General features: G+C 43.3%; 2 long non-coding RNA genes across 2 annotated transcripts in view; one reads left to right on the forward strand and one right to left on the reverse strand.

Annotated features, from left to right (window-relative positions):
- LOC120100680 (uncharacterized) overlaps positions 1-26,447 on the forward strand; it is a 51,788-nt gene that overhangs the window by 12,518 nt on the left and 12,823 nt on the right. The window lies entirely within an intron of this gene.
- Positions 118-15,077, reverse strand: LOC134485584 (uncharacterized). Its single transcript, XR_010063717.1, has 2 exons — positions 14,990-15,077; positions 118-923 (listed from the first exon to the last, which is right to left on the reverse strand). It is a non-coding gene; the product is annotated as an uncharacterized LOC134485584 (long non-coding RNA).

The raw sequence follows: 26,447 nt of genomic DNA on the forward strand, positions 1-26,447 counted from the left end.
TATGACCTAAGAGAAGTGGGCCTTCTAACGCTGCCCTTGTGGGGCATTAGCCCCATAAATAACCTTAGGCAGTACATGGGCTGGTCTAAATAAACCTCTTGAGCCTCGCTTTGAACATGGTGTTGGAGCAAATTACGTAGTGTTTTTATTAGGGTTTTAAAGACAAAATAAAGAGGTTACCAGGAAAGGGAGTGAGTAAGAGTGGCTGTTGCCGTTGAAATATGCTGGCTTTCAAGTTCTCTTGCTGTTAGCAGCCATCTGCTAGTGATGTTTTTATCTACTGAAATATCCAATATCATGAATCTTTAGAAAAAGTGTTTCTGAGCCGTGTTCCGCTTTTTTTTCCACACTAGCGACTGAATGTGGCACCTGATATATGCTGGGAAATCATGCTGCCACCGAGCTCCATTCCTGGCCCTTCAGGCTCATTCTGTAGAGGTCTGGAGGAGTCGTGCGGGAGGAGGACACATGTTCCTCACCCAACACCCCTCACCTCATACCTCCAGGGAGCAGAGTTTGAGAAGGGCAGATGCGCACGCTTGATCACTCGTCTCACCATAGATATGCACACTCACTTACAAGTAAAGGAACTTCTTTATAAGTATGTGTCTTCCTGGCCTCCTCGGTCGGCCTCTTCGACGGTGCAGTCAAGTCTCACGTTTACATGCAGTCACAGACTGGCAGAGTACTGTTGTGTTGTGTAAACTCAGGGCTACCAGCTTTGTGGGCACTGCACACATTCTCTGGTATGTGCTGTGAAGACCCTCTGGGACTTGGGAGGTGGTAGAATCTGTAGGAAGTGGAGTCTGTGGGTGGTTACGTCATTCTGGGTGTGATTGAGGAGAGTCGCAGGGATCTAGTTTTTCCATCTCTACCACAGACCTATTGCTTCCGTCCATGCCTTTTCTGTTGCCATGCTAAAGCTTTTTAAAAAAAAATATTGTGTCACTTGACGGTTTCAAACAGGTATACATTATACTGCGATTATTCTCTCCCCTCTTGTCTCTTTCCTGTCCCTCTCAGCACCCTCCCGCTGCCCCTAGCGGTTCCTTTCCCAGGTCCATGACTCCTGCTCTAGGCTCTAGTTTTGTGACTCACTTAATTTAACCACAGCCACCTGCATCACCATTGCATCAAAACCATCCACTGGGTCCTGGTGTGTACCAGTTATGTCATCAGTGTGTACACAACTGAAGGTCATTACTCCCTCTCCCTGAATCTATCAGTAGCAAATAGTCCTGAAGTGTGGGGCAGGGTTCCCTGAGCCCCTCCTCTATTTATATCTGGAATGGGTCCCTTCTTCGGCAGACCTAGCACACGCATCCCGGTGCCTGTGAGTTTCTCTTTGCAATGCTTGTGTCTTGCCCAGGAGGTGACACATTTCGTCACTTCTCCCTTCCTCTCACTCTTATGTTTCTTTATCCCTGATTTTTCTGCAGTTTCCTGAATGTTGAGAAGAAGGTCTCATTAAATTTCTCAAATTTTCTCCTGTTTCAGACTCCCATGTAGCCGGGATCACAGGCCTGTACCACCATACTGTACTTCTCTGTCTTTTGTGTCTTAGCCACGAGGTGGCTGGTTTCCCATGTGCTGTGTGACCACGTGTTGCCTCCTCCTGGGGGCAATCAATCATGGACCAAAACCTCCAAAGCTGTGAGCAGAAGCAATTTTCTCTCTAAGAGCTGATTGTCTCAGGTGTTTGTTATGGTGGAGGAAACAGACCGACACCAACGCCCAAGAGTTGGGAAGAAGTGATGAGGTCATTCTTAAACACCCGAGTCTGAGGAGAAAAGCTTCCAAGTCAGAAGACAACTCTGTATCTGAGCTAACAAGTACTCTCGAATGTCTTTATCTTTTGACATTTGCAATTTATAACTTGAAAAGGTCACAAATGACCTCTTATAGAGAACACATCTCTGCCTGTTTCTCAGGTGCAGGGATTGAGAATCCAGAGTTAAGCTGCTATTTTTTTTCAAGAGCAGATTTGGAGTAAAACTGCCTCTCTAATCTTTGGTTTGGTTTGATTTTTACCTTTGTAACTTTTCCCGATACTTTTCTCTCGTGGTAACTTTATTAAAATATAAATTATCTACCATAAAGCCCACCCTTGGAAAGGCCCGCTCCTGTAGTTTTTAGTATACTCATATACACATACAGCCATCCTCTCTGTAATCCCAAAACCCTGTCAGCACCTCCCAGAGGAATCCCACATGCATCAGCAGTCGCCCGTCCCTCCTCCCCTTGTCCCCATGAGCACTCTTCTTTCTGTCTCCGTCTCTTTAGATGCTTTATGGGAGTGGAGTCATGCACCTGTGGCCTTTTGTGTTGGCCTATTTCATTGGGCATAATGTTTGCCCCATGATTCTTCCTTTTCATGGTTGAACTTTAATTTCCTTGCATAGACATTTGTGTTCAGCCAGTGATAGAAGTGCTGTTTCCCTTCATCAGCTGCCAAGCATAATGTATTTCTACTCAAGTGGTTTATATGAAGATATGTTCTTATGTCTCAAGCATGTATCTAGCAATAGGAGTTGTAAGGTTCTATAGCAATTTTGTATTTAAATGCTTTGAAGCTAATCAAAAGCGTTTTCCGGTGTGACACTCCCATTTTCCATCTCCACCTTCAATGCTTAACTGCGAGCTCTTCCCATCTCAGCAACACTTGTTATCTTCTATTTCTGACAATGCCCTTGTGTAGGCTTACGTTTTAATAAACCTATTTTTAACAAGGGTTCTCAAACACTCCAACCTCCCTTCTAGCCCACTATCCAAAGTTGAAAAGATGGTGAATAGGACAAGGGGATGTGGACCTGTTCAGATGTAGTGTTTTGGGACAAGTCAAGTCTCCATATTCAGGATAACAACAGTCCAGTTCAGTAGTGTCAGGATACCAAGCATGCATCAGCAGCAGTGTAACAATCCAGCAGAAACAGCCAGGCCTCTGTCGAATCACCATCAGTCAGCAGGAGCAACCAGGACCTGCCTGGACGCCAGAAGTTCTCTGCCGTGCCTCTCTTTAGGAAGTAAAGATGGCCAAAAACACAGACCCATGACGCACTGCAAGGCTAGCTATGCAAGGCTAGCTATGCAAGGCTAGCTATGCAAGCATCCCCACCACTGACCATTGAGTCCCACTTATTCTCCCTCCAAACATCATGTATCCTCCCACAGGTCTTGTCTCAGCAAAACAGCACGAGAGTCTGAATCACATGATCAACCAAAAACTTCCACTTTACCCATGTTAAGGAATATGGATTGAGATCTCACTGATTTTATAGGTATTTTCCTGGGGGCTAACATTTTCATATGCCTAATGGTCATTCTTAATGTCTTCAACAGAAGATATTAAATATTTAGATATTGTGATGGTTTGTATATGCTGAGCCGAGGGAGTGGCACTATTAGATGGTGTGGTCATGTTGGAGTAGGTGTGGCCTTGTTGGAGTAGGTGTGGCCTTGTTGGAGTAGGTGTTCACGGTGGGTGTGGGATTTAAGATCCTCATCTTAGCTGACTGGAAGCCAGTATTCTGTTAGGAGCCTTCAGAAAAAGATGTAGAACTCTCAGCTCCTGCACCATGCCTGCCTGGATGCTGCTGTGCTCCTGCCTTGATGATAATGGACTGAAGTTCTGAACCTGTAAGCCAGCTTCAGTTAAATGTTGTCCTTATAAGAGTTGCCTTGGTCATGGTACCTAAGACAGAGGTTATGGTGTTTAAGTTCTATGTTCTTTTAAAAAAAGATTTACTTATTTTTATTTTATGTGTATAGGTGTTTAGCTAATATATTCATATACCACATTCATGAGACCCCTCAGAGACCAGAAGGAGCATTCAGGTCCTCCTGAACTAGAATAACAGGCAGTTGTGAGCTACCGTGTAGGTGTCTGAAACTGAACCTGGGTCCTGTGAACGAACAGCAAGTGCTCCTAACCACTGAGCTAGTTCTCCCGGCATCCCACGTGTTTTTAATCAGATTGTTTTTTCTTATTTACTTGTTTATAAATTCTCTGCATGTTCTAGATGAAATTCCTTACAAAATGATCCCCAGGTATTTTCTTCCACTCTTAGGATTCTTTTCATTTTTCTCAATGGTATCTTTTGAAATAGGAACTCTGTGATTTCAGTGTGTTAATGTGCAACACATCTTTTTTTTTTTTAACTATGTGAATAGATTTAATGTGGGGAGGACTTTTCTTTTCTTTTCTTTTTTTTATTTTATAGACACCATTAAGGTTTTCCTTTTTTTTTTTTCTTAACTTGAGTATTTCTTATTTACATTTCGAGTGTTATTCCCTTTCCCGGTTTTCCGCCCTAACATCGCCCACCCCTCCCCTTCTTTATGGGTGTTCCCCTCCCCATCCTCCCCCCATTGCCACCCTCCCCACAACAATCACGTTCACTGGGGGTTCAGTCTTAGCAGGACCCAGGGCTTCCCCTTACACTGGTGCCCTTACTAGGATATTCAATGCTACCTATGAGGTCAGAGTCCATGTATAGTCTTTAGGTAGTGGCTTAGTCCCTGGAAGCTCTGGTTGCTTGGCATTGTTGTTCATATGGGGTCTCGAGCCCCTTCAAGCTCTTCCAGTTCTTTCTCTGATTCCTTCAACGGGGGTCCTATTCTCAGTTCAGTGGTTGCTGCTGGCATTCGCCTCTGTATTTGCTGTATTCTGGCTGTGTCTCTCAGGAGAGATCTACATCCGGCTCCTGTCTGCCTGCACTTCTTTGCTTCATCCATCTTGTCTAATTGGGTGGCTGTATATGTATGGGCCACATGTGGGGCAGGCTCTGAATGGGCGTTCCTTCTGTCTCTGTTTTAATCTTTGCCTCTCTATTCCATGCCAAGGGTATTCTTGTTCCCCTTTTAAAGAAGGAGTGAAGCATTCACATTTTGATCATCCATCTTGAGTTTCATGTGTTCTAGGCATCTAGGGTAATTCAAGCATTTGGGCTAATAGCCACTTATCAATGAGTGCATACCATGTGTGTTTTTCTGTGATTGGGTTACCTCACTTAGGATGATATTTTCCAGTTCCAACCATATGCCTAAAGTCCAACCATTTCATAAAGTCATTGTTTTTGATAGCTGAGTAATATTCCATTGTGTAGATGTACCACATTTTCTGTATCCATTCCTCTGTTGAAGGGCATCTGGGTTCTTTCCAGCTTCTGGCTATTATAAATAAGGCTGCTATGAACATAGTGGAGCACGTGTCTTTTTTTATATGTTGGGGCATCTTTTGGGTATATGCCCAAGTGAGGTATAGCTGGATCCTCAGGCAGTTCAATGTCCAATTTTCTGAGGAACCTCCAGACGGATTTCCAGAATGGTTGTACCAGTCTGCAATCCCACCAACAATGGAGGAGTGTTCCTCTTTCTCCACATCCTCGCCAGCATTTGCTGTCACCTGAGTTTTTGATCTTAGCCATTCTCACTGGTATGAGGTGAAATCTCAGGGTTGTTTTGCTTTGCATTTCCCTTATGACTAAAGATGTTGAACATTTCTTTAGGTGTTTCTCAGCCATTCGGCATTCCTCAGTTGTGAATTCTTTGTTTAGCTCTGAACCCCATTTTTTTTTCTTTTCTTTTTTTCGGAGCTGGGGACCGAACCCAGGGCCTTGTGCTTGCTAGGCAAGCGCTCTACCACTGAGCTAAATCCCCAACCCCCTGAACCCCATTTTTTAATAGGATTATTTGTCTCCCTGCGGTCTAACTTCTTGAGTTCTTTGTATATTTTGGATATAAGGCCTCTATCTGTTGTAGGATTGGTAAAGATCTTTTCCCAATCTGTTGGTGGCCGTTTTGTCCTAACCACAGTGTCCTTTGCCTTACAGAAGCTTTGCAGTTTTATGAGATCCCATTTGTCGATTCTTGATCTTAGAGCATAAGCCATTGGTGTTTGATTCAGGAAATTTTTTCCAGTGCCCATGTGTTCCAGATGCTTCCCTAGTTTTTCTTCTATTAGTTTGAGTGTATCTGGTTTGATGTGGAGGTCCTTGATCCATTTGGACTTAAGCTTTGTACAGGGTGATAAGCATGGATCGATTTGCATTCTTCTACATGTTGACCTCCAGTTGAACCAGCACCATTTGCTGAAAATGCTATCTTTTTTCCATTTGATGGTTTTGGCTCCTTTGTAAAAAATCAAGTGCCCATAGGTGTGTGGGTTCATTTCTGGATCTTCAATTCTGTTCCATTGGTCTATCTGTCTGTCTCTGTACCAATACCATGCAGTTTTTATCACTATTGCTCTGTAATACTGCTTGAGTTCAGGGATAGTGATTCCCCCTGAAGTCCTTTTATTGTTGAGGATAGTTTTAGCTATCCTGGGTTTTTTGTTATTCCAGATGAATTTTCAAATTGTTCTGTCTAACTCTTTGAAGAAATGGATTGGTATTTTGATGGGGATTGCATTGAATCTGTAGATCGCTTTTGGTAAAATGGCCATTTTTACTATATTAATCCTGCCAATCCATGAGCATGGGAGATCTTTCCATCTTCTGAGGTCTTCTTCAATTTATTTCTTCAGAGTCTTAAAGTTCTTATTGTACAGATCTTTTACTTGCTTGGTTAAAGTCACACCGAGGTACTTTATATTATTTGGGTCTATTATGAAGGGTGTCGTTTCCCTAATTTCTTTCTCGGCTTGTTTCTCTTTTGTGTAGAGGAAGGCTACTGATTTATTTGAGTTAATTTTATACCCAGTCACTTTGCTGAAGTTGTTTATCAGCTTTAGTAGTTCTCTGGTGGAACTTTTGGGATCACTTAAATATACTATCATATCATCTGCAAATAGTGATATTTTGACTTCCTCTTTTCCGATCTGTATCCCCTTGACCTCCTTTTGTTGTCTGATTGCTCTGGCTAGAACTTCAAGAACTATATTGAATAAGTAGGGAGAGAGTGGGCAGCCTTGTCTAGTCCCTGATTTTAGTGGGATTGCTTCAAGTTTCTCTCCATTTAGTTTAATGTTAGCGACTGGTTTGCTGTATGTGGCTTTTACTATGTTTAGGTATGGGCCCTGAATTCCTATTCTTTCCAGGACTTTTATCATGAAGGGGTGTTGAATTTTGTCAAATGCTTTCTCAGCATCTAATGAAATGATCATGTGGTGTTGTTCTTTCAGTTTGTTTATATAATGGATCACGTTGATGGTTTTCCGTATATTAAACCATCCCTGCATGCCTGGGATGAAGCCTACTTGATCATGGTGGATGATTGTTTTGATGTGCTCTTGGATTCGGTTTGCCAGAATTTTATTGAGTATTTTTGCGTCGATATTCATAAGGGAAATTGGTCTGAAGTTCTCTTTCTTTGTTGTGTCTTTGTGTGGTTTAGGTATAAGAGTAATTGTGGCTTCATAGAAGGAATTCGGTAGTGCTCCATCTGTTTCAATTTTGTGGAATAGTTTGGATAATATTGGTATGAGGTCTTCTATGAAGGTTTGATAGAATTCTGCACTAAACCCGTCTGGACCTGGGCTCTTTTTGGTTGGGAGACCTTGAATGACTGCTCCTATTTCCTTAGGAGTTATGGGGTTGTTTAACTGGTTTATCTGTTCCTGATTTAACTTTGGTACCTGGTATCTGTCTAGGAAATTGTCCATTTCCTGCAGATTTTCAAGTTTTGTTGCATATAGGCTTTTATAGTAAGATCTGATGATTTTTTGAATTTCCTCTGAATCTGTAGTTATGTCTCCCTTTTCATTTCTGATTTTGTTAATTTGGACACACTCTCTGTGTCCTCTCATTAGTCTGGCTAAAGGTTTAATCTATCTTGTTGATTTTCTCAAAGAACCAACTTTTGGTTCTGTTGATTCTTTCTATGGTCCTTTTTGTTTCTACTTGGTTGATTTCAGCTCTGAGTTTGATTATTTCCTGCCTTCTACTCCTCCTGGGTGTATTTGCTTCTTTTTGTTCTAGAGCTTTTAGGTGTGCTGTCAAGCTGCTGACATATGATGCTCTTTCCTGTTTCTTTCTGCAGGCACTCAGAGCTATGAGTTTTCCTCTTAGCACAGCTTTCATTGTGTCCCATAAGTTTGGGTATGTTGTACCTTCATTTTCATTAAATTCTAAAAAGTCTTTAATTTCTTTCTTTATTTCTTCCTTGACCAGGTTATCGTTGAGTAGAGCATTGTTTAACTTCCACGTATATGTGGGCGTTCTTCCCTTATTGTTATTGAAGACCAGCTTTAGGCCGTGGTGGTCTGATAGCATGCATGGGATTATTTCTATCTTTCTGTACCTGTTGAGGCCTGTTTTTTGACCAATTATATGGTCAATTTTGGAGAAAGTACTATGAGGAGCTGAGAAGAAGGTATATCCTTTTGCTTTAGGATAGAATGTTCTATAAATATCTGTTAAGTCCATTTGGTTCATGACTTCTCTTAGTCTGTCTACGTCTCTGTTTAATTTCTGTTTCCATGATCTGTCCATTGATGAGAGTGGGGTGTTGAAATCTCTTACTATTATTGTGTGAGGTGCAATGTGTGTTTTGAGCTTTAGTAAGGTTTCTTTTACGTATGTAGGTGCCCTTGTATTTGGGGCATAGATATTTAGGATTGAGAGTTCATCTTGGTGGATTTTTCCTTTGATGAATATGAAGTGTCCTTCCTTATCTTTTTTGATGACTTTTAGTTGAAAATTGATTTTATTTGATATTAGAATGGCTACTCCAGCTTGCTTCTTCCGACCATTTGCTTGGAAAGTTGTTTTCCAGCCTTTCACTCTGAGGTAGTGTCTGTCTTTGTCTCTGAGGTGTGTTTCCTGTAGGCAGCAGAATGCAGGGTCCTCGTTGCGTATCCAGTTTGTTAATCTATGTCTTTTTATTGGGGAGTTGAGGCCATTGATGTTGAGAGATATTAAGGAATAGTGATTATTGCTTCCTGTTATATTCATATTTGGATGTGAGGTTATGTTTGTGTGCTTTCATTCTCTTTGTTTTGTTGCCAAGACGATTAGTTTCTTGCTTCTTCTAGGGTATAGCTTGCCTCCTTATGTTGGGCTTTACCCTTTATTATCCTTTGTAGTGCTGGATTTGTAGAAAGATATTGTGTAAATTTGGTTTTGTCATGGAATATCTTGGTTTCTCCATCTATGTTAATTGAGAGTTTTGCAGGATACAGTAACCTGGGCTGGCATTTGTGTTCTCTTAGGGTCTGTATGACATCTGTCCAGGATCTTCTGGCTTTCATAGTCTCTGGCGAAAAGTCTGGTGTGATTCTGATAGGTCTGCCTTTATACGTTACTTGACCTTTTTCCCTTACTGCTTTTAATAATCTTTCTTTATTTTGTGCGTTTGGTGTTTTGACTATTATGTGACAGGAGGAGTTTCTTTTCTGGTCCAATCTATTTGGAGTTCTGTAGGCTTCTTGTATGCTTATGGGTATCTCTTTCTTTAGGTTAGGGAAGTTTTCTTCTATGATTTTGTTGAAGATATTTACTGGTCCTTTGAGCTGGGAGTCTTCACTCTCTTCTATACCTATTATCCTTAGGTTTGATCTTCTCATTGAGTCCTGGATTTCCTGTATGTTTTGGACCAGTAGCTTTTTCTGCTTTACATTATCTTTGACAGTTGAGTCCATGATTTCTATGGAATCTTCTGCTCCTGAGATTCTCTCTTCTATTTCTTGTATTCTGTTGGTGAAGCTTGTATCTACGGCTCCTTGTCTCTTCTTTTGGTTTTCTATATCCAGGGTTGTTTCCATGTGTTCTTTCTTGATTGCTTCTATTTCCATTTTTAATTCCTTCAACTGTTTGATTGTGTTTTCCTGGAATTCTTTCAGGGATTTCTGTGATTCCTCTCTGTAGGCTTCTACTTGTTTATTTATGTTTTCCTGTGTTTCTCTAAGGGAGTTCTTCACGTCTTTCTTGAAGTCCTCCAGCATCATGATCAAATATGATTTTGAAACTAGATCTTGCTTTTCTGGTGTGTTTGGATATTCCATATTTGCTTTGGTGGGAGAATTGGGCTCTGATGATGCCATGTAGTTTGGTTTCTGTTGCTTGGGTTCCTGCGCTTGCCTCTCGCCATCAGATTATCTCTAGTGTTGCTTTGTTCTGCTATTTCTGACAGTGGCTAGACTGTCCTATAAGCCTGTGTGTCAGGGGTGCTGTAAACCTGTTTTCCTGTTTTCTTTCAGCCAGTTATGGGAACAGAGTGTTCTGCTTTCGGGCGTGTAGTTTTTCCTATCTACAGGTCTTCAACTGTTCCTGTGGGCCTGTGTCCTGAGTTCACTAGGCAGGTCGATTGAAGTAGGAAGGTTTGTCTTACCTGGCAACACATCTTTTAAAAAATACTCTTCGCTCTTCTAAAGTTAGGAAGCCCTTACTTAATTCAAGGTCATACAGATGGTTTTTTTAAAAGAACATAGAACTAATAGTTGCCCTCATATTTTCCTAAGTGCTTTATTGTTTTCCTTCTCACACTTAAGACTTTTTTGCGTTATTTTGTTTGTGGACTGAAGCAGAAGGGTGTCAATATCTAACTCTGCTGACACACTTGCCAAAAGTCAACCAGTCACTGAACCAAAAATAACACAGTAGATTACAGACATAAGTGTAAGATCTGAAACTAAATAACTACTGAAAAAACCCGAGAGGGGAAATCTCATTAACATTGTTCTAAACATAGATTTAAGAAGAAGAAACCTCAAACATATGAGAAAAAGCAGTCTAGGCAAATGGGATTCCATCGGGTTGAAATGCTTCTGTCCTGAAGAGAAAAATAATCAAGAAGAGACACCACCAGAATGAGTTAACAGGAACTCAAGACAATTCAACAACAAAACTAAATTTTAAAACTGGGCTAAAGGCCTGTACAGACACTGCTCAAAGAAGCCATTAGTGTAACTAATCATTAGGAAAATGCAAATCAAAACCGCAATGAGATTCAATCTCAATCCAGTCATGACCACACCCATCCAAAAAAAAAAAAAAGATAATAAGTGCTGGTGAGGTATGGAGAGAAGAAAGCTTTCTGCATTGTTGATGGGAGTAAAGATTAGAACACTTATCAGAGAAGACAGGGGTGGGGAGATGGCTCGGCAGTTCAGAGCACTGGCTGCTCTTGCAGAGCACCTGAGTTTGGTTCCTAGCACCCACTTTGTGCAGCTCAAACTGCTGGTAACTGTGACTCCAGAGAGTCTGACACCCTCTTCTGGCCTCCATGGGTATCTGAACTCACGGGGACAACACACACAAGGCACACACACACGAGGTTGATATCAGACATCTTCCTATCATTGAGACAGAGTCTCTCACTGAACCTGGAACTCATCAGTGCAGCTGGGCTGGCTGGCTGGCCAATGAACTTCAAGGATTTCTTCCTGTCTCCACTTCTGTAGTGCTGGGATCACACGCGTGAGTTGCCAGATTATTTACATGAATATTTGGGATTCAAACTCTGTGCAACAAACACTTTACTGCCTGAGCCATTTCCCGAATTCCCTTCTTAGGACTGTCCTATATCCCAAATCACATTGTCTGTCAGTGTAAATATTCTTACTTTTTATTTTCAATCTGTATGCCGTTTGTTTCTCTTTCTTGCCTAATTGCTGTGGCCATCACCTCCAGAACTCTACTGAATAGAAGTCTTAGAAACAGAAGCTTTTTTTTGTCTCTAGGGAAAGCATTCAGTCTTGACCACTAGATGGTATCATGTAGGTCTTTCATAGACACCTTTAGCAGACTGAAGGAGTTCTTTCTTGTTCCTAATTGGCTTCGATTTATTTATTTATTTATTATTTATTTATTTATTATTTATTTATTTATTATTATTTATTTATTTATTTATTATTTATTATTTATTTATTTATTTATTTATTTATTATTATTTATTTATTTATTGTTTATTTATTTATTTATTATTTATTATTTATTTATTTATTTATTATTTATTTATTATTTATTTATTTATTTATTATTTATTATTTATTTATTTATTATTTATTATTTATTTATTTATTATTTATTTATTTATTATTTATTATTTATTATTTATTTATTTATTTATTATTTATTTATTTATTTATTATTTATTTATTTATTATTTATTATTTATTTACTTATTTTTGCCTGTTTGCTTGTTTTTGTCATGGAACAGCACTGAATTTTATCACATGTTTCTGCAGGTATTGAGATGGTCGTGTAGTATTTGTCTTTTATTGTCTTTTACATTACACCGATCCATTCTTTATTTGACCTAACCGTGAAACCCTAGTCCTAGTTATGGTAACAGTCCCTTTTATAGGTTGCTGGTTGCAGTTTAGTGCTACTTCCGAAAACCAGTTTTGTATCAATATGCACACCCCACCCCCAACCCCTACCACCCCCCATACTAATCTTTAATTTTTCTTTTGTTTCCAATTTTTGTATCAGTGTAGCACTGTCCATATGATGTGAGTTGGGGAGAATTACTGTTTCTATCTTATAGAAGTTTTTAAAGTATTTTTCTTCTTTGAAGATTGTGTGTGAATACAATGTGTTTCTCATACCCATCCCTACTATCTCCTTCTAATTTCCTTGGAGTCCTCACAACCCATCCCAGGGGACCCCCAAAACCCATCTCCCTCTCAGCTTCATGGCCTCTTACCCGTTAGCATTTGTAAATATCATTCCTTGTTTTTAATAATAATATTTATCTTAGATGTATTCACTTTATTACCATAGCCAATCCTCTCATCTTTTGATGATCTTTGCCTGAAGTCTTTCTCCACAAACTTGCTTTTACTTTGTCTTCTGGTTTAATGCTCTTCTGTTAATAATGGGGAGATTAGAGCTTGGGCTTCGTTTATTTCTCATACCAATCTCTCTCTCTTTTTTTAAAAGATTTATTCATTTATTATATATAAGTACACTGTAGCTGTCTTCAGACACCAGAAGAGGGCATCAGATCTCTTTACAGATGGTTGCGAGCCACCATGTGGTTACTGGGAATTGAACTCAGGACCTCTGGAAGAGCGGTCGGGGCCTTAACCGCTGAGCCATCTCTCCAGCCCCCAATCTCTGTCTTTTGACTGGAGTTTTAAAATGTGACTTTTGATCACGTGGGATTTATGGCTGTCATTCGCTACTTTTGATTTATGACTGTTTTCCTATTTTATTCCTCTGTTTCTCAATCAACGCCTTCTTTTGCCATCAGGCAGATAATTTCTATTTTTATCAGTTTGATTCCTTGGTTGTTTCTATGGCAGAGTGTGTGTGTGTGTGTGTGTGTGTGTGTGTGTGTGTGTTTACATGCATGCATGCACACATGTTCGCTCTCACATGTGTACATGCCTGTGGATGCCAGAGATCCACTTTGGGTGTTGTTCCTCAGGAGCTGTCCGCCTTATTTTTTGAGACCCATTCTCTCACTAGAACCTAAATCTTGTAGATTAAGATAGCAGGGGTGGCTACTGGGTCTCCTGTCTTCACCCCCGAGGACTGGGATTATAAACTCATGCCACCTTGACCAGCTTTTGACATGGCTACTAGGGTAGAGCTTAGGTCTTCCTGTTTATGCAGCGAGCATTTTATGAGCTACATCTTCAACACCTTGACTTGAGGTTTTAAGTTTTCTCTGATTTTGTTTTTTAGTGGTTACCCTGAAAATTACAAATAACACCTTAATTTAGAACAATTCGGTTAGAGTTAATTTCATTGCAACAGTACAGAATGAATTTGTTCCAATATAGGTGTTTTATCCTTCTCCCTTGCTCTATTATTGCCACCATATTACATTGCTATACATTTTAAGCCCATAAATGATTTTATAGCTGTTGCTTTGTGCATTTGTCTTTTAAATCATATGGGAGAAAGAGTTATAAATGAAACTACTATACACTGCCGTCCACGTTTGCCCTGTGTAGTTAATTTTACTGGTGGTTTTTATTTCTTTGTGTGATTTGAATTATTACCCAGTGTTCTATAATTTCCACCCAAAGGGCAGGTCTGAAAGCTATGAGTTATTTCCACTGCTGTTGATTTAAGGGTATCTTAAATGCTGCTTTCACAGATATAGCACTTTTGGCTGAGAGTCTTATAACATTGGAATACGTCATCCTCCTGCTGTCTGTCATTCATGCCTTCTGGGAAAAAAAATCCAACTCTTAGAAAATTATCCCAAGAACTGTTGAGGGAGTTAAAAAAGCTTCTGTACAGCAAAGGAAGTGATCAGCAGAAAAGAAACTAGCCTACATTAAAACCCTTGTCAACCATCTTCTCATAAGAGATTAATATCTTGAATACATAAAGAAATGAAAAAATTAAGCACCCCCCCCCCAAGATAATTCAGTCAATAAGTGAGTAAGTGAGTCAAGCAGTTTTCAAAAACTGAGATTACAGGGTTGGGGATTTAGCTCAGTGGTAGAGCACTTGCCTAGCAAGCACAAGGCCCTGGGTTCGGTCCTCAACTCCGGGAAAAAAAAAAGACAAAAGATGAAATTACAAATGAATAGTAAATATTTTTAAAATGAAATAAATAATAAAAATAAAAATAAATGAAAAAAGTTCAACATCCTTGGCCACCAGGGAAACGCAAGTTGAAGAATATTGAGATCCCATCTCACCCTAGGAGCTGGAGGGGCAGCTAAATGGTTGAGCACTGACTGCTCTTCTGGTGGACCCAGGTTAACGCCCAGCACCGGAATGGCCACTAACAATGGACCGTAACTCCAGTCCCTGGGGATCTAATGCCCTCTCCTGGATTCTACAGGCAATGCACAAATGTGGTACACAGCCCTGAATGCAGGCAAAATCCCCGTGCGTGCGTGCGTGCGTGCGTGCGTGCGTGCGTGCGTGCGTGCGTGCGTGAGTGTGTGCTGAAAATGGAAAGAGAACTATGGGGTAAGAAGAGAATGCCTAAAACAAGGTAACAAAAGATAGTGCCATAGGGAGAAAACACAAACCATCACACATTTTCTCTCATATACTGTATTATTACTATCATTTGCTGTGATGAAGCACCGAGAACAAAAACTCATCTTAAGGCATAAAGAGATCATTTGGTTTACCGTGTCAGAGGGATGGTGTATAAGGAGAGGGAGGTATAGCGGCAGGCGGCCAGAAGAAGGAGTTGGGTAGGATTTTCAGCCGCATTCAGGAAGCAGAGAGTATGAACCGGAAGTGGAACAAGGCTGTGCTCTTTCAAAGCCTTCCTCCTTGGGCGGTACTTCCTCCAACAGGCCCGCAGGTCCTAAACGTACTATAACTATGACCTCCTCAAACAGCGTGATTAATTGAGGACCAAGCATTCACACACCTGAGCCTACAGCTGACATTGCTCATCACACAGAACATAGGCTTAAATACATAAACAGAGGGGTTGGGGATTTAGCTCAGTGGTAGAGCGCTTGCCTAGCAAGCGCAAGGCCCTGGGTTCGGTCCCCAGCTCCGAAAAAAAAGAAAAGAAAAAAAAAATACATAAACAGAGATATGTGGTAGAAAAAACAGAAGGCAGACTATTTCGAGGAAGGAGACCAGCAAGAGAGGAGAAAGGACGGGGGAAGGGAAGAGGAGGGGATGAGCAAGCTACAATGTATGCTACGGGAACATCATAATGAAACCTACCATTTGCATGATCATTTAATTCATCAAAACGTCCGCTATTAATCATAGTAGCATCTGTCTTATGTATGAACTGCTTTCATTCACTGTTATCAGGAGCCTGGGGCCTTGTGTTTTGGTAACTTTTGAAAATATCCTGTGTGGGTGTGGAACTCTGAGTTTATCCTGCTTGGAGTTTGTTGAGTTTCTTGGATGTGCAGGTTAATTATTTAATCCAACTGGAAGCATCTCAACCCTCATTGGTCCAACGATTCTTTCTTCTCCCTCTCTCTCTCTCTCTCTCTCTCTCTCTCTCTCTCTCTCTCCGATTTTTATAAGAATCCAATAGTGCATGTACTGGTATGCTCTGTGGCAGCCTCCAAGTTTCTAACGCTTATGTGTTTGTATTGAATCTTGGACTAAACAGCCTCATTTGATGAGTCTTTGGCTTTTCTGACCCAAAGTCTAATGTTGGGTCCTGTGGAGATTAATTTTAAGTGTTAGCCTGTCTAGGTTAATGAATTCCTCAGAGAGTTGATAAAACATCATTTCTATGTCTGTGAGAGTGCACCTAGAAACAACTGGAACTTGAGTCCAAAGGGCAACCTGCCTTAATCTGGCGTTGGCAGAGGCACAGTGGAGATAGATGAGGACCCGAGTAGAGCAAGAAAGTGAGAGAAAGGAAAAATTGCATTTTATATATCAAGATGTAGGTCTAAGCCTGAGGTAGATGGTAGACAGTGTCCTAGCTAGCATTAATTGTCAGTTTGATTCATCCTAGAGCCATCAGAGAAGAAAGCCTGGATTGAAGAATATTGCCCAGATCACATTGGCCTTTGAATATGTTTGTGGGGAATTGTCTTGATTTTTAATTGATGTAGGAGGGGCCAGTCCACTGAGGGTAGTAACATCCCTAAGTAGATGGCACTATGCCGTGTAAGAAATCTGTCTGTCTTAGTTAGGTTTCTATTCCCAGGATAAAACACCGTGACCGGAAGCACCTTGATGAGAAGGGGTCATTTCATCCTCCATCACCTAGGAGGATCAGGGCAGGAGCTCAAGACAGGAACTTGGCGGCGGAAACTGATGTGGAAGCCACGAGGAAATGCTGCTCACTGGCTCACTCAGCCTGCTTTCTTATAGCACGCAGGACCACCAGCCCAAGAGGTGGCACTGCCCACAGAGAGCTCTGCCTTTCCACATCAATCACACATTTTTAAAAAATTCCCTGGGGGGCTCTAGCACCTGGAGCTCTCCCACAGTGATCTCCCCCACTCCCCGCTAGGTGTGTGGGTTTGGGCGCGGGGGAGAGAACTAACTCGGGCATGGAGAGCAAACAGCTTTCACCATCCCTCACTGCCAGTCCTTCTTTCCGCCGATGCCGCTTCGGTTGCTAGGGTGGGTTGAGCCAGCAGGAGACTGACTAGCGGGTGAGGGGTGCAGGGGCGCTTCTGGTGGCGATTTTGGGAGAGCATATCTCTTCCCCAAGCGGTGGTGTTACATCTCTTATGACAGAAGCTCTCAGACGATGGAATAATTACTGCACCCCTTTAATACAGAACAGGACACTTAAATACAGTTGTTTGAATGGGTCAGTGTCTGACTGCAGGTGCTTCCTATTGGTTTGGCCTGAGAGCTTGGGAAGACCTCATCTGCATATTCGGGGGTGTGGTCCTGTTTCTATGACTGATCTGTCTTGAGCCTACGCGACCAATGGTCACGTCCTCACCTGTGGAGGAGGGATTTGGGGTGATGTCCTCTGTGACTGATCTGTCTCAAACCTCTCTTACAGGGGTTTGTGGGGGGCTGCAGCTAGTGAGGCCTTGATCTGGGAGGCTGGGAATGCGCCTGCCGTCCCTATTAGGATTTCCGGGGATTCGACCAGGAATCCGGGTACCTTTCAGAGCCTGCTGCCCCACAGTTCTCCACAGACTTATTCACTGGCCTGTCTGGTGGGAGAATTTTCTTACCTGTGGCTCTCTTTTCCCAAATGACTCCAGCTTGTGTCACACTGACAGAAAAAGTCAGTACACTGGCTAAGTAGAAGTTTTGGTGGGCCAGCGAGAAGAATAGTTCCCTCTATAGTTCCCACTTCAAGTTTTTGCCCTGACTTTTCCCACTGATGGACTGTAAACTGTATGAATAAACCCTCTTTTTCCTAAGCTGTTTTTTTGGTCATAATATTTAACACAGAAACAGAAGGAAACCATAAATAGACAGACTGACTGACAGACAGCTAGCTGCACTGATTGATTCTGGGTTTTGGAGAACATTGACTAAAATAAGTCCCTGATTTTTTTTTTTTATTTCCAGTATTATTCCCTTCTGACCCCAAGTATGGTGTTTTGAATATGGTTGACCCAGGGAGTGGCACTATTTGGAGGTGTGGCCTTGTTGGTGTAGGTGTGGCCCTGTTGGAATGGGTGTGTCACTGTGGGTGTGGGCTTTAAGCCCATGGTCCTACCTGCCTGGAGGAACAAGATGTAGAACTCTCAGTTCATCCTGTGCCCTGTCTGCCTGGATGCTGCTGTGCTCCTGCCATGATGATAATGGACTGAACCTCTGAACCTGTAAGCCAGCCCCAATTAAATGTTGTCCTTATAGGAGTTGTCTTGGTCATACTGTCTGTTCACAGCAGCAAAACCCACCAAATCTCTACCAATACCTTCTGTTTTCTTACTGATATCATCGTTTAGTGAGATATCATTCTCAGACTTAATTCATTAGCCACGTTTCCCTTCGGTTGTTAATATTTGAACACATCTACCATAGCTGACAGTGTCTCCATTTTCCAAGTCCAATGTCTGGGCTTCCTTTCAGAAAGTTGTAACTGATCAGCCTACCATCTGTGCCTGGGACACAGTTTCCCAGTCCCTTTGCATGGCTAAGTCTTCCTAGCAATGCCAGATATAAACTGAAATGCAAACCTAGATCCTTCCTTCTCCTAGCGACTGATGCTGAGGTTGTCAGTGCTTCTATTACTGTTTTCCTTTCCTGTACTTGTAGAAAAATACATATTCGTTACCTCATGGGGCCTTCTAGGTGTTCATTTGTGAGCTTAGAAGTTTAATGATGACAAAGAGATTTCATTGAATGTCTCAACACCTAGGTTTCCCATGTGTTCTGATGGGACTCGAGACAACTGGCAGCACATTTTTCATAGGTTCATATAGGTCAGCAGCTCTCAACCTGTGGGTCGTGACCCCTTTTGGGGGAGAGGTAGCATATCAGATATACTAAATATAGGTTATTTACCCTACAACTCATAACAGTAGCAAAATAACAGCTATAAGGTAGCAATGAAATGACTTTATGGTCATGGGTCACCACAGCATGAGAAACTTTTAAAGGGTTGTGGCATTAGGAAGGTTGAGGACCACTGATGTAGATGATATTCCTGTGTTGTCTTCTTTTCAGTCATGAACTCAATTCTAGATATTCATAAGGTCCCTTGATTGTATGTGGCCCACCAGATTCTCAGAGATATATTGAATATTTATGAAATTTCCCTATGAAAGGCTCTCTTGGCACTTCTCTTTTTGTGTTTGTTTGCTTGTTTAATTGGTCTTGTGGGGAAGAGACAAGATCTCATGTAACCCAAGCTGATGGTAGGTACCTGATTAGCCTATCTATCTATCTATCTATCTATCTATCTATCTATCTATCTATCTATCTATCTAATGTCTTTTTAAGGATTTTTAGTAAGCCTCTTATTGGCTGAGGCTGGACGTGTTGCCTCTTGCATCTGTGACGTTAAACAATGGTTCAAAGCTGATTGTTTTCCATGGATATACTGGGGGAAGATTTTTGCACACAGCTCAGATTTAGACCAAATAAAGACAAATCTTGGGATGGAGCTTGGCAGCTTCCAAACCTTTGAATAGCAACAATCCTTTGGGGACATGTTTTTTAAGGGAGCTCCAGGCTTGTCTGCAACAGTGACTGTTGGATTTCTGGTCTCAGTTTCCATATTTCCTAGACTGTTGGCCTTTCCAACTGCCGTGGACGTGGGTGGGGGTAGTGAACTTGGGAGCAGTGAAAACACTAGGCTAAACCCGATCTGGACTGTCCAGGGTTCTGAGGTCAAACTCTGATCCAAGTATTTAGTCAAAGGACAAAGTAAATAAGTCACAGATCCTTACTGGCATGGCTTCCTTTCTAAATAACAAGGCTGTCAGTATTTCAAAAGAAACTGTAACTGACAATGCCAAGAGCTGGCAAGAATGGTGAGTAATTTAAGCTCTCGTCCACTGCCGGTGGGAATGCAAAACAGCACAACCACTCTGGAAAATAGTTCGCCCATTTGGATAAAGCCAAACATACACTTAGTGTTGGATGCCACAGTCTCACTGTATGATATTTACCCAAGGGAAAAGCAAGCACGTCGATGCTAACATCTACACGGGAATGTTTATAGCAGCTTCTTGAGTGTCACAAAACCAAGGGAGAAAATGCCCTTCAACTGGCAAAAAGATAAACCAGCTAGGTATAACCGCACAGTGGAATTACATTTGGAGAGAAAAAGGACAGATCTCTGATATTCCAGTAAACATGGGTGAATCTTAGTGGTTCCCAGAGAAGGAAATCAGACTCAAACAGCTGCGGACGGGATGACTTTATTTATAGGATGGTCTGCAAAGGGCAGAGGGTGTCGGAGCCTGGATGTGGCAAAAGAAATTATTGTGAAAGGGTATGAGAAATCTGGGCAGAGGGGATGGTGTAGCTGTTGAATGTCTTGATTGTAAGGGCTGACTGCATGTTTTCTACATTGAAAATGTGCATAACTGTACAACAAAGAGGGAATTTATTGTACGTGTTATATATTTAAAAAATAAATATGTCAGAAATGGGAAAGACAGAGGTGGAGGGGGTGGAGAGGAGTCTTCTGTTTTATTGCTGTCCATAAAGAAAAAAAATGAATACTGAGATCTTGGTCATATCCTCCTGGAGGAAATTGCTTGGGTCTGACTAGTTTCCTCCCTCTAACTAAAAACTTATAGACACCCAGATAGCTCAGTTGAAAGGAAATTAGTACTGGTCCCGTTTAATCAATGGCTTTGTGCAATGTTCATTCTCTCCTAACAGTACTTTCTGACCAATACCAACCTCTGGTTCATGTTGAGGGATCCTGTAGCTGATGCTGCATTATGTTCTAATGTGCTTTTAAAATCTCCATGGGAACAGCCAGGGGGTGGTGGTGCACGCCTTTAATCCTAGTACACAGGAGGCAGGTGCAGGTAGATCTCTGAGTTCAAGCCCAGCCTGCTCTCAGAGCGAGTTCCAGGACAGCCAGGGCTCTACAAAGGAACCCTGGCTTGAAAAAAAAAAAATCTCTGGGGGAACACTGATCCTGAGTTGATCATATCGTATGGAGCTACAACTGAAGACAGTACTCACAGTGGGCCGCTCCCTCGACAGCCAAGCTTTGGTTATCCTAAGGGTAGAAAGCACAGTATAAAGACTCATTGGCACGAGTGGATAGAAACTGTCCAGTCTCTTTCTGGTGCAGTATAAATGCTGGTTCAGTTACTCTTTTGAAATCAGTGTAAAAAGATGATCAGGTAAGTAGAGGTTGTGTGCAAGAGGGATAGGAAGTGAGCTAAGACTTGGGTAGATCTGCTCTGGTTACATACAGGCCACAGAGGACTGCTTCACTGGGTATGGGTTTGGATTTGTATTGCTGTCTAGGGTAAAGCTCTGGAGGGATGCTGGAGCCAGTGTGGCTTCCCACTCCTATGGAGACACACAGTGACCTTAACTGTCAAGCTTCATCCATCAGTTTTTGTCTGGAACGTTCTTCTCAGGCAGGATGAGAATATCTGGTCACTCCACGCAAATCGACCAAGATGGTGCAAAGCTGTGAGGGAAGCTGCTGTGGCAGGGAAATTCTCAGTACAATCCTCACTTCCTTGGTTTCTTCTGTTAGGAGGAAGGCCATTGGAGACAGAAGGGGTTTCTTCTTGATGTGGGATGTCCCCCTGTCTCAGAGAGACTGCAGTGTGCAGTGAGATCGTTCACAGGAGTAACAACTGTAGATGGTTTCAGACGCACTGGGGCTCTGGTGGGAGACCCACGGGCAGCGTGCATGCACTTGGGAGTAGGAACCGCTCAGTTAAAACCTCCCAGGGGAGATTAAAGCCACTGTTTAAAGTAGCTGTTTCGGGACTGGATAGCTGTTAAGAGCATGTACTGTTCGTCCACAGGACTCAAACTCAGTTCCCAGAATCTGTCATATAAGCTGTAACTCGAGGTCAAGGGGGGTTTGACACCCCCAGCCTCCATGAGCCCTTGTGCATGCCCTCTCCTCCTCCCTCTCTAAAACACACACGCAATTAAAATTAATAAGAAATAGATCTTCCAAGATGGTTGTTGCCTGCCAAAAAACGGCAATGGGTTCGGGAACACCAGCAGCTCCCATGAGCTGAACAATATACTCCAGAGTGAAGTCTCTTAATACTGGATGGAGTACATCGGAGTTTTTACAAAACAACGTGTAATCTTTAAACACCCTTTCTGGCAGTTCTTTATAACTTTTCCTGGTTTTCTTTGGCTTATTCCACTCAACCAGGTAGGTTGTATTAAAACAAGCCAGCAACGAGGGACAGTAGACGGAGGCTGCTAAGGGCTGTAGATGGCAGCCTGGGCTCAGGAAGTCTCTTGGCTGTGACTCCAAAGCTCCCTGCAGCTCCCCGAACTTATTACGTCAGCCTCTGCAGTCTTGGTCTGTTTCCCAGTGTGACCCACTTGTCCCGTGTGTCCCACGAGGAAGCTTCCAGTCCACTTACCCTGCCGTTGGATTTCAGTCTAGCCTGAGGCTGCAAGTGTTATATATCGCCAGTGAATGTGTTGCTCGTGTTTATCTCTTCTTGTGCTAAACTATTTCCTCTAAACTGAAACTTTCTGAGAAGAAGGGTTCCTAAAACTTGGGGAAGGCCCAGGAAGCTCATGAAAGTTACAAGGTCCTTTCCAATGTTGCATTAGCCGTAAGCGACGTGGGGGTAGATATTCCCTCTGCACATCGAGCAGGGACGCAGCTCCTATTAGTTCTCGACAGGAGGCCAGACATCAATGGTGATGTCCCCTCTGTTACTCTTCAGTTTCTTTCTGGAGGTAGGGCTCTTCACCTGAACCTGATGCTCATTTATTTTGATAGACTAGCAAGCTATGAAACCCCAAGAATTCTGTCAACTTCATCCCCTCCATGCCAAGGCTGCCATGGCCTGGCTCATATGTGGGTACAGGAAATAGAACTGAGGTCTTCATGTTTGCCCAGCCACCTCCCCAGCCCCTTTGAGTTTGTAGTAATAAAACACTGATAGCTGACCCTGAACTTGGCTGTAGAATGAATTATGTCACCTAGAACTTTACATGTTGAAGTTCTAACCACCTTTAAAGAAGAAAAACCAAAGGGAAGTAAAGCCGAAAGTCCTTACCCACGGCCATTCATATACGGAGAGGACGAGAGACCAAGAGATGCACACAGGGGAAAGGGCCAAGTGATCACAGCAACAAGCTGGCCATCTGCAAGCCAGGGAGAACCGCAGGAGAAGCCGAACTGGCCAGTGTCCAGCATCTAGAAGGGCGGGCAACATTTCTATCCGTTAAGCCAGCCTGCCTGTGGTATTTTGTTTTGGTGTCTGTAGTAGACTCTTAACTTCACAGTGAACGTGAGTTTAATTAACTGCTTTACGTCCATTATCTTGCTTAAGAGTTTAAGCGAGGTCATGTGACATCCCCAGTGCATAGATGAGGAAACACCAGCAAAACAAATTATCTGTCCTGACCCTTGAACTCCAGTCTGCTAACTGCAAAACAGTGCACGTAAGTTCAACACGAAACCATCTTACAAGAAACCATGTGGTTCGGGCTGCTCTCAGAGATGGGGCCTCTTTGTGTTGGACTTTATGCTTCTGTACGTATGAGCCCACATGTGTGTACAGGAGCTCAGGCACACGTATGTGATGTGTGCAGAGGCCGGAAGTCAACAGCCCTTCAGCGCTGTCCACAGGAAATCACGCAACTCAAGGCCTAGCCCTGACTCTGACAGTGACAGAGGGCTTGTCATGGGCTCCCAAAAAGGTAAGTCCATGTCTTTTTTTTTTTTCTTTCTTCCTTTTTTTCGGAGCTGAGGACCGAACCCAGGGCCTTGCGCTTTCTAGGCAAGCACTCTACCACTGAGCTAAATCCCCAACCCCAAGTCCATGTCTTAATCACAGGAATCTGTGATCACACCATATATGGTACAAGAGTTGATACACATTACACGTCAAAAGGGATGATGATTTGGGGGAAAGGAGCTTGTCCCAGTTTATACAGGGGGAAACCTAAATACTCTCACGGGTGCCAAAAAGAGACAAAGACAGACACACAGACAGAAGAGGAGACAGACACATAGAGAAGGCCGTGGAAAGGCTGAGAGAACCAGCTACAAGCCAAGGAATGTCACCAGCTTGGGTTTGCACACTGGGCCTCTGGACCTATGAGGAAACCGGTTTCTATGGTTGATGCCAGCCAGTTTGTGGTGGCAGCCTTCATAGATCCAGACAAGGGCCTCAGACACCTCTGTGTCGTCTTTGAAAGGGCATGTGAAGTCAGGACAGTGGCTGTGGCCCACTGGTGATGATGCTACGTGTCCCGCACCCCCCACCCCCATAGTCCACCCTGTGTATGAAAGTGTTGAGAAGCTAGAGAGCTGGCTCTGCTGGGAGAGCATGAAGACTGGAATTTGGATACTTGGAGTTTGGAAGTACTGTAGGGCAGAGGGGTCCGTAACCCGGCTTCCAGGGGAAGAGATGCAGAGACAGGAGAATCCTTGGAGTTCATTGGCCAGTCAGTCTAGCCAGTCTGTGAGCTCTGTGTTTAGTAGGAGATCCTGTCTTAACAATAAGGCGGAAGAAACCTGATGCTAAAAACCTTGAAGTGTGATCATTCTCCCAAAGTAACCAGCAGGAACCGCCTGGAGGATGAGTGAGCGAGAGCCCTCAGGTGAGTCTGTAAGTACCAGGCCCCCAGTCCGTATCCAGACATGACGGTTCCCAGAGTTTGTGACACCCTTTACTTCCTACCCCCATCCTAAGCCTCAAAGAACCATGTGAGGTTTTGAGCACTGAGAAAACAGAAATTTCCAGAGTAGACATGGAGAGAGAGCCCAGGAGGCCAACCAGGACAGGTAGGGAACAGGGTGAACATCACAGGCAGTGGCAGAGGCAAGCCACCTGGGAGGTCTAGGAGCTTTCAAAAACATTGGAAGGAACAGGATAGCCATAGCACGGTGGAGGGGCCTCAGGGCCAACTCCAGGCACCTGAGAAAATAGCAAATACTTGAGGCAGAGACACTGCACATCCTGCCCTGCTCCCAGAGGCTCCCCATGGAGGCAAGGATCACCAGGCCAGGGTGATGTGTCTCCCACGGTGTCAGTGTCCCCAGAGCCCCACAGGAATTTGACATCGGCAACCAGCTCCGGGGTGCAGAAAAGAGAGGGGAAAAAGGAAGAGAGAGGCTGAAGAAAAGAGAGAAGGGAAGTAAAGAGGGAGAGGAGGGGGAGGGGAAGAGCAAGAGAGGAAAAGGAGGGAGGAGGAGAGGCTACAGTTCCCTAAGACTTAGCTTTGCCCCTCCTTCTTGCCCAGGCTGGGAGACCGAGATGAGCCAGAAAGTTCTCTGGGAAGCAGGGGGCTGGGGAGGGGGGCCGGAGGCTCTCCCCCACCACGCAGCTGACAGACACTTGAGAACTTTCCTTCCCAAGCCTGTGTCCTGCTGGTTCGGGGCAAAGTGTGCAGGTTTCCCACCAGGATCAGTGAGGAAACGGCCTGGTTTGGACTCAAACACGCTGATTTGTTTTCTCAACAAGGCCCCAGCTCCATTCAGGGAGCCAGGGAGATGCCCGCTTTTCCAGGATGCCTCTCCCTCTCCGCCTCCCTCTCCGAGAACACATCACCCAGTGTCTGTAAGGTTTCTGCTTCTTGTTTGACATCCCTTATTTACAAAGCAAACAACGTTCCTTTTAACACACATCACACTAAGTTTATTAATGCAGAAAACAATCCCAGGAGGCCGACCCGGGGGCCCCCGTGAAACCTGCCAGCACAAACTCTTCAAAAGCCGAGCCCGTCAGATCCTCCAGGACAATATTTCACACAATGGAGTAAAAATAATATTTTTCTTTGGGCCTTTCCAGCCGCTTTTGTGGCAAGCAGACAGAAATTATTTTCTTACTCTGCTCCCAGACCAGAGCTCTGGATGAAGCTGAGTTTATTTGTTTAACACAATGATTTCATCCTAAATGTCTCCACAGCAAATAGCTGGTGGCTTAATAAAGGGCCTTTGAAAGAAGGCCGGGGCTGGGGAAATGTGTGGCCTGTGGCTCCCAGGAGCCTGGTGGGCCACAGTCTGCTGAGACTGGGTTTCCCCTCAGCCTGCTGTGGAACATTTGGAAGAGGCATATTACTGCTCCCTGGGTCAGAATATTGGCACTTGGAGAAGGCAGGAGGCTGAGCCTTTGGTCCCAAATGGCAGGCCTTCTCCCGGATGGGCCCTGCCGGATAGAAATGGACGTAAACCCACAGTCGGATACTCAACCCTGTGAGGAGAAAAGAGAGCTTTTGTGTTCATTTCTGCCTTTCCCTGATTAAAAACGATGTCTCCTGTCAACCAAAAGTTGGCCGCTCCTCACATGCCAGCTGGGACTTCTGCAGCCAGGCCTCTTGATTAAGGGAAGGGAGAGGGAACACAGCCAGCTTAGGCCTAAGAGTCCTCCAATCAGCGGACACTCCACTCAGCTAGCTAGGACCCAAGCTCCCTGGACACTTCCAACCTGCAATCAGAAGTGTCAGCAAGAACTCCAAAGGGTTGTTTGCATTTCACTCTTGTCCTTGGGAAGACCTGCAATGGGCATGCAATGAAAGAGAGCTTAGAAGAAAGACGAGGAG

The sequence above is a fragment of the Rattus norvegicus genome, chromosome 2 (genome assembly GCF_036323735.1).
Source record: "Rattus norvegicus strain BN/NHsdMcwi chromosome 2, GRCr8, whole genome shotgun sequence".
Lineage (NCBI taxonomy): Eukaryota > Metazoa > Chordata > Mammalia > Rodentia > Muridae > Rattus > Rattus norvegicus.